Below are 13,653 nucleotides of genomic sequence, written 5' to 3' on the forward strand. Positions count from 1 at the left end.
CGTCCTCCACAACTAGACTGAAGAACAAAACGACAGCAACTTGTCTGTTCCCCTTCCCCCAATTCCCCAATAAAAATCTTTTAAAAAAATAAATAAATAAATAAATGAAATGAAATGAAATGAAGGCTGAACAGTAAAGCAACCATACAAATCAAACCATGCTCATCTAGTCAATAAAACACGAAGAAAATCTAGAAGTCATCAATAAATAAACTGAATAAACTCAGTCAGTCACTTCTATTGTCTTTTTGTAAGATCGTCACGGGAATCAGGATTTTGGAAGCTCTCCATGAGTTTTTTCTTCTTGTGTTGAACTTATGTCCCCTTCGCATTGTGACAGAAAGTTCCACTGGAACACCCATCAGAAGAAGAGACAGGCGTGTCAAACACAACCAGGTCTGATGCAAATTTTACTTTCTGCTAAAATTTTTTGAGAGTCCCAAAAGCGTACGTAAAAACCATATTTGTTAAAATAACAATGGTTAAGATTTTTTGAGTAAGACCAACATAAGTAACCACTACCTCGCAACACCCAGATTTCCTGGACGATGAACTCAGCATGGCTATGGCAGAGAAGCTACTATTTGAATGTCTCAGCATCTTTAGCATTCCGGACTGAAGACAGGGGCTAGCAGAGGTCAGAGGGCACATGGAGAGGGGAAGTGGGGTCAGAGGTCAGGAAAGCAACATGAAGAGCTCCTGGCCGTCCCACCTTCCCTCTGGTCATGCTCCCCACCTTTGAACACCACTGCCACCACATCCCTGCTCCTTTCCTCGTTGAGGAGGGAGAGGTGGGAGAGAAGAGAACAGAAAGAAAGAAGGAAATGAAAAGAGTATTCAGGAAAGGATGGGAGAAAATGGCCAGGTAAAGAGAAGGCTTTAAATGGTCCTTGCCTTGCTCTGAAGGTGAGAAAGTGAAATAAAATCGCCAGAAGAAACTCCTTCACGTTTAGCAATTTCAACCAATGGCTTTCGAATATTTGCTTCGATGGAGAAGAGAAAACAGGCAGAAGGAAATGAATGGCTATTCCAAGGAATGTTACATAAAATCACAATACAATGAGGGCTTGTGTGCTTTCTGATACAGGACAATTTGCAAAATTTACCCATTGTGTCTCCTACTATTCCCAACAGGGATTCTCGGCATAGGATGTGTGGACTTCCATAAGCCTGAAAATTTTGCTAATTTTTAAGTTTCTGTGATTTTTCTGGGGACTGTGCCAGAGCTCCCATCGGAGTTTCATGAGATTTCCCAATCCTGCAGATTAAGAACTGCAGATTAAGACAGACATATTTTAAAGCTCTAGTTTTAAAGTTCTCACTTGGCAGGCATTTTTGTGAATCCTTCCCCAGGGTGCTTTCTCCAACAGGATAACAGAGTGACTTTATCAGACTTTCCAGAAGTCCAGATATTGTATATAGTCCTTTCCAGGCAAACATCCATATCCTTTAACCATTTCTCGTAAAATAAGGTTTCAACTGTTTTCACCATAACCCAGTTGCTTCTAAGGATGCACTGGTCTGTCACTTTCTCTCTTGACATATGGTGTCCACAAAGCGAGCATTGTATGTACTCCAGCATAAGTCTGACCAGCATAGCGAAAAAAGGATTACCAGCCTAATTTTGGACACTATGCTTCTGCTGATATAACCTAAGACCACATGACCTTTTTTGATAGCTACATAACCTTTTTGTTTTCCATCAAGTCTTTTTGACAAGCAAATGTCTTCATTTCTCCATATGTGTTACCTCTGAACTCACTTTTCATTTGTCTCCTTATACAGTGATTTTGAGAAGACTAAAAGGGAGAACGTTACATGTATCTCTTAAATTTTATCTTGTTGGATGCAGGAATTGTTTAGCATGTCAGTATTTTAGGGTCCTGATTTCTCCCCAACATAGTAGTTGTCCCTCTCAGGTGCATGCCACTCATGGCATTTTTATTGCATCCTCAAAAGCCTGTCCAAACCACTGGTTTCAATATTGACCAGGAGAAGGAGATCAAGGAGTAGCAGCTCCTCCTGTCTGATGCTGATTTAGGTTGATTGATGAAGCGATGCTTTCAGGTAGAAAGGGATCAACCAGTTGTCAAGCTAGCTGATTATTACATGTGGGCTTTCCAGTTGGGCCAGTTTGGACTTCCCTCAACAGCATGGAGGTCTCAAAGCTGTCAGACTGCTTACATGGTAGCATCCCCAAGAGAACAAGGCAGACGTGTTTCGCATTTTCATGGCCTACCCTCAGAAATCACATAGTTTCACTTCACCCTATGCCATTGGTTGAAAGTCACAACCCACCCAGGTTCAAGAGGAGGGTACATAGACTAGACCTCTTGATGAACAGTGGCAAAGTTCTAGAAGAACAGACATCTTTGGAAAATAATATCTGCCATATACTGATGGGCTTAATCCAATAAAAAAAAACAGCCTGAGCTGAGAAGCCCAGAGTTGACAGTCCCCAAAGAGAACTTGGGTGTTACTGATGGAGAAGAGGGACATGGACAGTGATGAGGAAAGACTAATTCCTCAGTTCTGAGTGACGTGGGCACTAAAGGACAAGTGAAGAAGGGAGGAGGTCGCTGTTTTCTTTCTATTTTGATTTTTTAATATATATTTCTAGGGCCGGCAGAGTGGCGCGTTGGTTAAGAGTTGGCTGGGGATGCCAGCTCTGAGCAGCAGGACCCCGGTTCAGATCCCACATGAGGGCCAGTGACGCTGCGCCCTCTACAGCTAAGATGATGAACAACAGCTCCACCTAGAGCTGGGCTGTCTGTCATAAGTCGCTGGTGACGGTGTGGGTTGCAGTGGGGCTGGCCGGCAGTCAGCATGAGCTTCCGTGAGCCACTGTGAGCAGCTGTCCAATGGCCGGCGAGCAACTGCCTCACCCGGGAAGAGTGCAATGATAATACCAACATGGGCCAGTGAAGCGACATCCTCCACAGCTAGACTGAAGAAAAAAAGGACAGCAGCTTGTCTGTTCCCCTTCCCCCAATTCCCCAGCATTGTTCCCCTCCCCCAATTCCCCAATAAAATCTTTAAAAAATAATAAATATATATATAAATATATGTATAATTACTTTATCATATGACTTAAATTTTATAGAAAACTTCTATTTTTAACCAAAGCTAAACACAAAAGTTTAATTGTAAAAAGAAGGCATTACTAAGTTATACCCCATTTATTTAACTTAGATCCACCAACTAAGAAGAAATCTGGTACCTTAGGCTGACTTTCTTTGTGCTGGTAGTAAACAGATTAAGGGTAAAGGCAAGAGTGAATAAACTATTTTTGGGACACTGACAAACAGTTTTAATGATGTTAGAGAGCAAGGTGCTAGTTACAAATATTTCTGAGAATCTGATCATTAAGCACTTTTGAGAATACAAAAGTTCTTTCTTTTCCTCATCCTGTTATTAATATTCTTAAATTCAAGTAAAAATTAAGCAAAATGTGTAGAAAATAAAGCTTTATTTCTTTGAAAGTCATCAACAACAGCATTCTCATGCTTTTTGCCAAAGTGACATTGACCCTCTCCTACTTAGAGGCTTTATATTGTTTTCTAATTGGGGGAATTGTCTACCAAAAGAAATAGGACACTTATTACTATAAATTCACAATGGAAAGGTAAAACCCCATTGTGTGTATGCACAATTGTTGTTTTAAAGATTTCTTTTCATTCCACCCAGACTGGCTGAGAGCTTAATTAGAAGCTCCTGCTTGTGAACCTTTCTTCTCTTCCTAAATAAATGGAAAGCTTATTAAAATAAAAGCCCTCTACCCTCTCATTTTGAGGGATGGCCAACTTCAGATAATCACCTGTTGGTGGCTGCAGATTGTAAGTCGGTGTTTCTCTCGTAAGCCTCCAGCTGGCCAGGACTGGCCATGGGCGCTCAGCGCACGGAAGGGTGCTCAGTGCTTGCATCCCGGCCTCCGTCCCTGACACCCACAGCCGCTTTCATCAGCAGAGGCTCAGCCATCTGAAGAATCTGTCCCTGGCTCTACTGTTTGGCCCTGGCTCTGTGAGATCTCCGAGCAGCTTTCTTCACTCAGTCACAAGTTGTGCCAACAACCCGACAAAGAAACCAGCTCAAAAGTTCAGTGTTCGGACAATGGTCCATTGTTTGGTTTGTCTGAATTCCAACGTCAGACTTGCCTGATTCTTTATATTTTTTTAACCATATTGACCAAATTGGCCTGTTATTTTAACATTATGTAGACTATTTTGGATCACAAAACCTTACTCCCCATTTCTTGCTGGATACGCTTATTCTCGAACGTGTGATTTCTTTGCCTACCAGCAGTATCTTGCCAACTTTTGCCAACAGAGCGTGTGTCCTACCTGCAAAGGATGAGGAAAGGCCTTGAGGGCTGGCCCAAGCTCCCCGGCTCGCTGTCCAGTATCATGAGAAGCTGGCTTTGTCTTCCGTGCTCTCCCGTGTGCTCCATCACCCTGGAACGTGCCCAGAACCCTCAGGCTGTCGAGAGAGACACCCCACCCAGGGGAGCTTCCCTTCTCTCTCCTCTCCTTTGACCTACCCAGCCACCCTGGAGTCCCCATTTCCTCCATCACCCGCAAATGATGCGCATATATCATGGTGACCACCTGGACCCCATCCTCACCTGTGAACCAGGGGCATGAACCCACCAGAGAGTCTTTCGAGGCAGGCCCTGCCACACTGAGGGTGACTCGGCCCTGAGCTCCCTTCCCCTGCACATGCCCACTTGACACTCTTCAAGCTTGTGCAGACCAGGCACTGCTGCTTACAAAGTGCTATCAAGTCCATAGCCGGGCTTGGACTTCACAGAGCCCCTGGGGGACTGACAGGATCAGAACTACCCTCCCATTTTGCAGATGAAAAAACTGAGGCTATTTCTCTTAACCTCAGCAAGGTTAAGTGATTTGCCCCAAGGTAACCAGCTGGGGAATGGCAGCAACGGGCCTCAAACCTAGGTCACTCTATTAAGCCAGAGCTATTCTGAGAGCCGGAGTGTGTCACTAACCCTATTCTAAGGGCCACCTTTGCTCCTTAGGAAGGTGGTCAGAGATCGGGTCTCATAAACCTTAACCCCAGAGCAGTTTCAAAGTTTAATCAAATGAAGTATTGCTGAGGCTGTGTACATAAGAGCCGGAACGTTGCGCATGGAATGAGAAGATTTGGCCTCCACTTTGAGCTCTGCCATGGATTAGATGTGTGAGCTTGGCCAGTGACTCATTCATTCATTCATTCATTCAACAGTTTTTGAATACCTTTAAGTACTGGGCACAGCACCAGGCTCTGAGGAAACAGGATGCAAAACGTCATCAGGTGGCTCGCAGTCTAGTGCGCAGGACAGACAGATATGATGTCATGTGGCAAGAACATCAGAAGAGTCCTGAACCTGTTTCAGATGAAGGAGTTGGAGTAGATAATCTCCAGGACCATCATTCTTCAGTTCTGTAATCATCCAGCCTAGCAAAACTTCCATGATTAATAGCACAATAGGATCAAATATATGGTGATAGAAGGAGAACTGACTCTGGGTGGTGAACACACAATACAAAATATACATGATGTATTACAGAATTGCACACCTGAAATCTATGTAACTATACTAACAATTGTCACCCCAGTAAACTTTAATTTAAAAAAGAAAAAATGAAAGTTACAACTTGATGGTAACTGCCCTCGAGCTCAGGGTCACCTCAAAGCTTGTTAGTGTGCCTTTCATATCCTAAGTCACACCCTCCCCTTGTTGCTCTGGTGTTGGCCACATCTTCATCTCTCTGCTGAATCTCCCTGACAAGAAAGGACCATAATTTGTGAATAGGCTCTAAATCCCCTCCCATACCCACACATGCTCACAGCGATTTCAAGGAATCGTTGGCATGGGACCTGACTCCATTTGTCCCTAAACCTCAATGCTCAGTGGAGACAGATAGGAGGCATCAGGCAGCAGGAGAGCACGTGTTTGCTGCTGGGAAGCAGGCCTGCCAAACGGAGCCCTGGCCTGGGGCACATGTGTGCTGTTCTGGGTCCACAGCAGCCCTGCCCCGAGGACCAGCAGATACCAGGGGAGCGGCTGGTAACCCATGGGCAGATATGTGGGACACTTCCCTGTGATTGGTGAGAGGGAGCCCGAAAGGCTCACTTGGGTCGCCTGGGGCTTTGGAGTTTGGTTCAAGGCCTCTGAGCCTGGAGTCTGGGGTCTCCATTCCCCAAACAGCCAGGAATATGCTGATTGACAGTTCAAAGGCAGCCACTTGAGTCCCACAGAGCTGGGGGATAAGACATTCACATCCACCTCATAGGGGCTTCCCGCCCCACCTCACTGTATTAACCATGGGTTTCTGATGTTTTGACCTCTGGGGCCTTGCTGACCCTGGAGAGTCTGCCCCTCCCAGGGTTAGCTGATTCCTAAAGAGAAAATTCCTAGACAAAACTTGTTAGTGTGCCTTTCATATGCAAACTAACCAACCCAGAACCCATCCCCCCACACACACATACCTCCTCTTGACTCTCACACTTAGAGCCACCATTCCTCCATCCTAATCACCCCAGGACCAGGCACCAGACACCTAGGGGACTGCTTCCACACTCAGCGCCCACTGGACTTATTTAAACTGGCCAATCCAAAGCTTGTTTACCCTGCCTCACCTACTTCTTACCATGGAAACTGCAATAAAGGCTCTTGCCTACGCTTTCCCCTCACTCCCTCTGCTCCCTGACCAACCCTGATGCTTCCCCATGTGGCTCTGCATGGTGTCACCTGCCCCTTCTTCTTGGGATCTGTGAGTAACAAAACATCCTTTCCATCACAGTTGTTTCCTGATCTGTTGGCCTCACCATACCTGAATAATAAATCTACATTTTAAAACACCCCCCAACCCACTTTCTCATGGATAGTCTCTGCCAAAAAACAACCTTTCCTGACCAGCTCCCCTGGCCACTTTATACATATATCTTTATCATAGTTGTTAAGATCACGGTCACCACCTCATCTTGTCTGAGTAAAGGAGATAATAATAGAGTGTGACTAGTTGGAACATGGACACACAGCGAGCTCTCAGCCCCGGGTTTGGCATGTGATGAGGGTTCAGCACATCTTAGCTCTGGTTATGAAACTGACGAATCATCACTTCTGAGTATCTCTAGGTCACCTCTGCATGACCAGGCCAATTCTCATTCCAACGCCCGCTAAATTTCCTACCATTCCTTTGAGCAGTATTCGGCTACCTAATAAACTCCAGCTCTGGTTATGAGAGGCCTTTGGAAATCTCCCCTTTGCTCCTGGGGTGAGTGACAGCGAGTCCCACAGGAGCAGCCACTGCAGCTGCCACTGGGAGGCCTTGGGGCCAAAGCGGTGGGGAAGGCACTGCTGGAGTCTAGTTTCCTGAGAGGTCAGGGAGCTTCAGGTGAGAGGACTCATCCTACCTAAAGAGAGACAAGCTTGTGCAGAATGCTGGTTGCCGAAGACAAAAGGCAAGTCTTTCACTTTGACTTGTCTCTGGACCAACACCTCACAGACTAATTCCTGAGGAGAGAGAGGGGTTATGGGTAAAAACAAAATGAGGCGCATTCTCTCAAAACGCTATACAACGTCAACATTCAGGGCGGCACAACTGATGGAATACAAGAGAATGCAAGCCAGTATTGAACTCCAGTTAGTGGCACACATCGGGAAGAAGGGCTCTGATGAATGTCTCCTGCTGTGAACCGCGTTAAGAACAGTAAGATGGACTGATGGCCGGGCGGACAAAAAGACAGGGAGAAAATGGTGAGGACAAGCTGTATTGGGTGGACCTGCTGATGAACTCCCCGGAGACCGCCCCCCAGGACTCATTTGGGGACCTTGCAGATGTTCTGAATCCTGAATTATGGGGACAAGGGATCCCCAGCTGAAAACACATATAATTTTTAAAACTACTGTACAGATTTTGATAGGAAATTTCAAATCCCGAGCTAAAATTACATTTGTACTTATTCAAGATGAATTTCCCTTTTGTGAAATATTGCTGTCTCTGGGACAGCAGGGTTCACATTATTTAACAAACATTTAGCAAAAGATAGGAAACATTTCAAATTAAATGTTATCAAAGTTCTCTCTTTGATCCATAGCCATTGTTTCATGCTCCCTCTTTTCTGTGATGAGTTAATTCCTATCCAAGGAAGCCCCTGATTCATTCAACTCCCTTAAACTTGGTCTTAGTCACTACAGAATGTGTTTTTGCCAAATTACTGCCACATTACTCCAATTTTCTCTACCAGCAGAAGCCAAGTAATATGAAGTGGACCCCATGACATCCATTCATTCTGCTTCTAATCCATGAGCAAAATAGCTCTGGCGGTTTCTGGAACCATCAGAGTACTTTCCCGATATTAAATATTCTTCCAACTTCTTTTTTCATATCTGAGTGTGAATGACTCAGGAACATTAACTGAATCACCCCCACATGAAACCAAGCTTTAAAACCAACACGAAAAATACATAACTGGTTGACATAGAGGCAAAGATATGAAAGACTAATTTCTTTACATCCATCATGGACAAGATGCTAAGATCTTAATCACCTTGATTCTGTTCATTAGCAATAGGTCTCCTAAACTTCCCGGCAGCCAGCCCTTTCTTACTGTGCAAATCCTGTCCGAGACCGCTGGGCTGCGGGGTGTCAACAGGAAGTTGTGGAGGGAACCCAGCAGACACACGGGCTCTTCCCAGCCGGCAGTGCGCAGGCCCCACCAGGCACAGAGTTCGGTCTCAACTTCCACTCTGACACAGACCACTGCAGGGGGGACTGGGTTTAAATTTGAAACAGACACATGGGGGAGAGGAGATAAAAGGAGACGCCGGCAAATGGGACAGCATCCCGTGCACTTGGCAATAGCAAGTTCCAGGTGGTAGGAACAGGGGCTCCCAGGAGTCCAGGCAGCAGCGTGACCCAGGGAACATGACAAGGTCACAAACTGCACCTCCCCCTGTATTTCAGCTGGTTGAACACAGTGCGGGTTCTCAGTGTTTGCTGCTTAGTTCCGGAGCAGGCTTCCCAGAATGTAGAGTTAGTGTTCAGTGTGTGTGACAAGAGAGGAGCCTCTACTAGTCTCTCTAGTGATGAGACTGTCACCACCACATCACCCCCTCTTAAATCTAACGTCAGTTTGCCACCGATGGTCAGTATTTCACAGTTAGAGGTTTATTCCTTTGACTTCGAGCTTTATCCCCGGCGTAATGCTCATTACTGTAACACTGGTAATGGTAGTTGACACTTGAATAGACATGGGTTCCTGAGAGCCTGTCCTGAAAACACATTTTGATCGGGGGGGGGGAAAGAAATAAAGAGCGAAGGCAGGTTGGAGCCTGGGGTAGAGCCAATAGGCAGATGTGTTACAGAGAAGGGCCTGGGGTGGGGTCAAGGCCTCGGAGGTAGGATTCCCTGGCCTTGATGTTTTATCTGAGCTCTTCCTTATTGACTGGATTACCTGATTTAAGGGCAGAGATAATGAGCTTGTGCTCATACAGAGCATAGGAAAGGGCTCTTTTCCAGGACATTCATTTATTTATTTTTTTTTCTTAACCCTGGCCAGAAACACATAAAAAGAAGATCTTGGCAGGAAATAAATGATCTGCATAACCAATTCTCTCCCCTAGAAGTCAAAGGATGGTGCCTGCTGAGGGATGTCTGGGTCTTAACTTCAAAGGCAAGACGAACTGAATGAGAGGGGCTGCCCCAAGCCCCACCCCCATCCCCAACCCCCCCACACACACCAACCTCAGGTCCTGCAGGAGGGGGAAGGAGACTGCAGGAACACCGACTCAAGGCAAGTCACAGAACCCAAAAGCAACATGAAAGGGGAGTTGAATTTTGAAGTGGATAAAAGTACATTTTAGTCCAAGACATATATGAAAGTTGGGTCTAGTAAATGGAGCAAACAACGAGAAGAAAGGCGGATCCACCAGGGTGGTCCCAGGAGAAATGGAAGCAGCCGGTCACCAAGCACCTGCCAAGCACTGGGCCCGGCCTCTAGTGATGATTCTCCAACAACTCCATGAGGCACAGACGACCATCTTGATTTCACAGGCAAGCAGGCTGAGGCTGAGAGGTTAAATGATTTGCCCGACGCCACATTGCTAGTTAGTGAAACGCTGAGCTATCCCTCCAAAGTGGAAGAGAAAGGATTTATCCAAATGAGGATACACGATTTATTACTCTTAGGAAAATATTATCAAAGGATTATGATTCCTTCTTTCCCAGAGATTGAGAATTCTTGTTTTGGAGCCAACCTGTAAAGCATCCAAGCTGAGCCTGCAAATCTGGAAAAGTCCTATTCTGGGTTACTGATTCACAAGGAGCACCCAGGAACCAGAGCTGCTCACACGTGGACTTCTGTCCCCTCTTCTTCAGTGAACTATGTGGGGAGCTATATTCTGTGGCAGAGCAGGTCACAACTCGCCCCCACTCCACAGATCCGTGGCCTCAACAGAAAAATCCCTGTGCTGTACATGAAGTTTAGGGAAGGTAAGCGTCTGCCCTGGGACTCGGGCATCAGGACAATGCAATCAAACCTAATGAGAAGGCAGAATACAGATTTTGATAGAAAAGCAGATAAATGGTCCCCACTTCCGTGACCCAGAAAGGAGAAGACAAACACTATTTATGTTAAAGATTTAAGCATTGTTAATAATTACTGATGTATTGGACAGCTACTGGGTGTCTAATGTTTACATATACATTTTCAAATGTGGTTAGGGGTGGCTTGGTGGGCAGTAACAGAAGCCCACACAAGCCTGGGGCAAGAGGCGACAGGGAGGTCAGCAGTGAAGACAGGGAACCGAGCTGCGCTGCGAGGAGAATGGGAAAGTCGGCCACTGTAGCCATGAAGCCTCTCCTCTGGGCTTCTCCCCACACACCTGCTCTGAGGGTTGGCTTCCTGGGCCTGCTCAGAGCGCCAACGCCGTCTTAGTTTCAGCTGATGTGTGACTCTGGCTCCTTGTGGCTCTGATCCTGGCTTTGACTTTCCATGACCTGAAAGGTCCAGGGATCAGCTCTCTGACTTTAATTTCTGGGCTTCTTAGTTTCTAATCTCAAGAGACACTCAAACAGGCTCACTTGAGCCTGTGGATTTACCACTGGGCCAAGGGCCTACCTGTGGTCCAATTCGCTATGGAAGAGGGTGACAATAAAACTACATGATGTATTCATGGCCACCTAGAGCCAACCCTGCACCTGGCGGGTGGGCGATTCCAAATTAGAGAGTCGTAGGGCCGGCCGAGTGGCTCAGTTGGTTAAGAGCTCGCTCAAGAGTTTGAGCTCTGAGCAACAGCGGTTCGAGTCCAGCCCGAGCTGAGCTTGCCACTGAGCTGCCAACAGGTGGCAGGATGGCTCAGCTAAAAAACAACAACAACAACAACAACAAAACAAATTAGAGAGTCGTGGCTGGCAAGGTCCTCCAGAACATGTTCACCATATTTTAGGAGGTAGGTATTGTTATTTTCGTTTTATACATAAAGGGAGAGGCTAAAAAAAATTACCAACAGTCACACAATTAACAAGTGTAGAACTGGAATAAACCTAGGTAAGTTTATACCTATTATCTGTTGCTGTGTAACAAATTAGCCCCAAACTCGGTGGCTGAACACGAAAACCATTTTATTTACCCACAGTTCTGTGGGTTGGCCGGGCAGGGTCACTGGAATGCTTGTGTCTGTTCCACATGGTGACATCTGGCTTCTCTCAGGCAGCTGCATTTTTGTCTAGAACAGGGGTCGGCAAACTTTTGAGACAGAAGAGCCGCCAGGGGTCAGCAAACAGCGATTTGCGAGCCGCAGGCTCTGAAGTAAAATTGAAAATGAAAATAAAACTATTATAATTTCATTTATAAAATTTTTAAAGGATATTATTCACATAATGGTGATTATGTAAAAATATATTTATGGCTCTCGAATAATTTTTAAGTTGTTGTGAGGGACAGGGTTGACTCTTCCAGGGGTCGGCAAACTTTTGAGATGGAACGTACCCCAAGAGTCGCATATGGCTCGCGAGCCGCAGTTTGCCAGCCCCTGAGCTAGAAGATCAAAGAAGGCCTTACTCACATGTCTGCCCATCTGCAGGTCCCCCTCTGCTCACGGTTTTTCATCCTCCAAGGCCTTTCTGTTCTGATGGACTCTCCTTTTCCAGGGTCTCTCTCTCTTCACGTGGTTTCTCCAGCAGGATAGGGGGACTTGTGGTGAAACAGAAGCCACAAGATGGACTAAAGCACCGCTCTGGATGTAAAGTAGCATCACTTCCTCTACTTGTTAGTCAAAGCAGGTCAAAGGGTCATACCAGACTCAAGGGGAGGGGCTATGGACGCCACCTTTGGATGGGAGGCGAGACAGTCACATTTCAAAAGGGCATAAGGCCAGGTCAGGATTTCGGTGAGCATCTTTGGACACAATCTTCCACAGAACCCAAAACCCATGCACTTGGTACAATGCCAAGCCCCACCGGGTGGTTGCCAGTGCCCTTCTGATGTCATCAGCTTCTTTCAAAGACAGCCTGCATGCAAGCCAGTGGCACAGGGCTGAATGTGACATCTCCCCTTCAATTATTTAATAAGCTTTGTGTCCTCTGGAGGACTAGCACTAAGCTGGACAACAAGAAGGCACAAGTGAGTCAGACCTGGCCGCCGCCTTCCCAGAGCTGACTGTCTCCTAAGAGGAAAAGGTCTTATATTCAGAGGAACTGAGTAATGTCCAGTCCCCTCGAGAACAATGAGAACTTCTGAAAGCAGGAAGCACATGGGCTGCCAGTTAATCTGGGTCTATGAAGTACCTTATTTTTCTAGGCATTCTGTCAGATTGGGCTACTCAGAGGCCTTAGAAAATAAATCTTTACACTGGGAAGTTATTAAATTCATAATTTTTTTAATGTGATTTGAAAAAGAAAAAAAAATTCTCTCCACCTCTCAAGTTGCAAAGAGCCAGAAACCGAGCTGAGGAGCCAGCAGCAGCAGGAGGCTGGAGGGTACGTTCCATTTATCGACAGCAGATACCAAAACACAAACACGAAGACTCTCAGGAGGAACCCAGCCTGCCTCGACAGTGTCAGGTGGTAGGAGCCAGTCCAGGAATTCCAAAGGTCCCCTGCTGAACCTAAATCCCGCCACTGGCGATGGCACGGAGACCTTCATGCTTGCACGTCTCAGCAGAGCTGGGCACCCGGTAGTCCTCCATCCCTCTCCACGGCTGGTCCTCCCTGCAGCCCTCGGTCCCCAGGACCAACATTGGGACTCCCAGCACATACCCCTTTCCTGCCACTGGTATAAGAGAGAACGTTTGTGCATGAAAGCCCAGTTGCTTTTCTCAACCTACCTGCGACTTTGCCAGAGGGAGCCCTGAGACTCACCCCAAGGCTGCTATGTATGCCCCCATCTATTCCTGAGGTCGCCCTGTGTGCCAGGCATAGAGCTATTCCAGAAACACAGAAATACAGAGGCCTTTCTCTCAGGAAGCTTGCAGCCTAGCAGAGCATAAGGAATATGAATTTCTATGTGGGAACTAAAGAATATCTGGAAGTTCACCATCTATCACCCAGCAGTGTTCCGTTCCTTTTAAATTATGAAACTTGCTGGTTTTCGCCTATGTGTGTGAACACGCTGTGTCCTCAAAGGTTTTTGTAGGTGGTAAATCACAGCTGG

At 46.3% G+C, this 13,653-nt stretch overlaps 2 long non-coding RNA genes across 2 annotated transcripts in view; both read right to left on the bottom strand.

The window, feature by feature from the left end:
• Window positions 1–4,328, bottom strand: part of LOC109393994 (uncharacterized) — a 15,327-nt gene extending 10,999 nt beyond the window's left edge. Inside the window, exon 1 of the long non-coding RNA XR_002126369.1 lies at window positions 3,818–4,328. This is a non-coding gene — a long non-coding RNA (uncharacterized LOC109393994). The remainder of the gene's footprint in view (window positions 1–3,817) is intronic.
• Window positions 4,329–11,607: 7,279 nt separating this feature from the next.
• LOC109393993 (uncharacterized) lies at window positions 11,608–12,664 on the bottom strand. The gene is made up of 2 exons (XR_002126368.1): window positions 12,068–12,664; window positions 11,608–11,806 (listed from the first exon to the last, which is right to left on the bottom strand). It is a non-coding gene; the product is annotated as an uncharacterized LOC109393993 (long non-coding RNA).
• Between the last annotated feature and the right edge of the window lie 989 nt (window positions 12,665–13,653).

Source organism: Hipposideros armiger, unplaced genomic scaffold (assembly GCF_001890085.2).
Source record: "Hipposideros armiger isolate ML-2016 unplaced genomic scaffold, ASM189008v1 scaffold_404, whole genome shotgun sequence".
Taxonomy (NCBI): domain Eukaryota; kingdom Metazoa; phylum Chordata; class Mammalia; order Chiroptera; family Hipposideridae; genus Hipposideros; species Hipposideros armiger.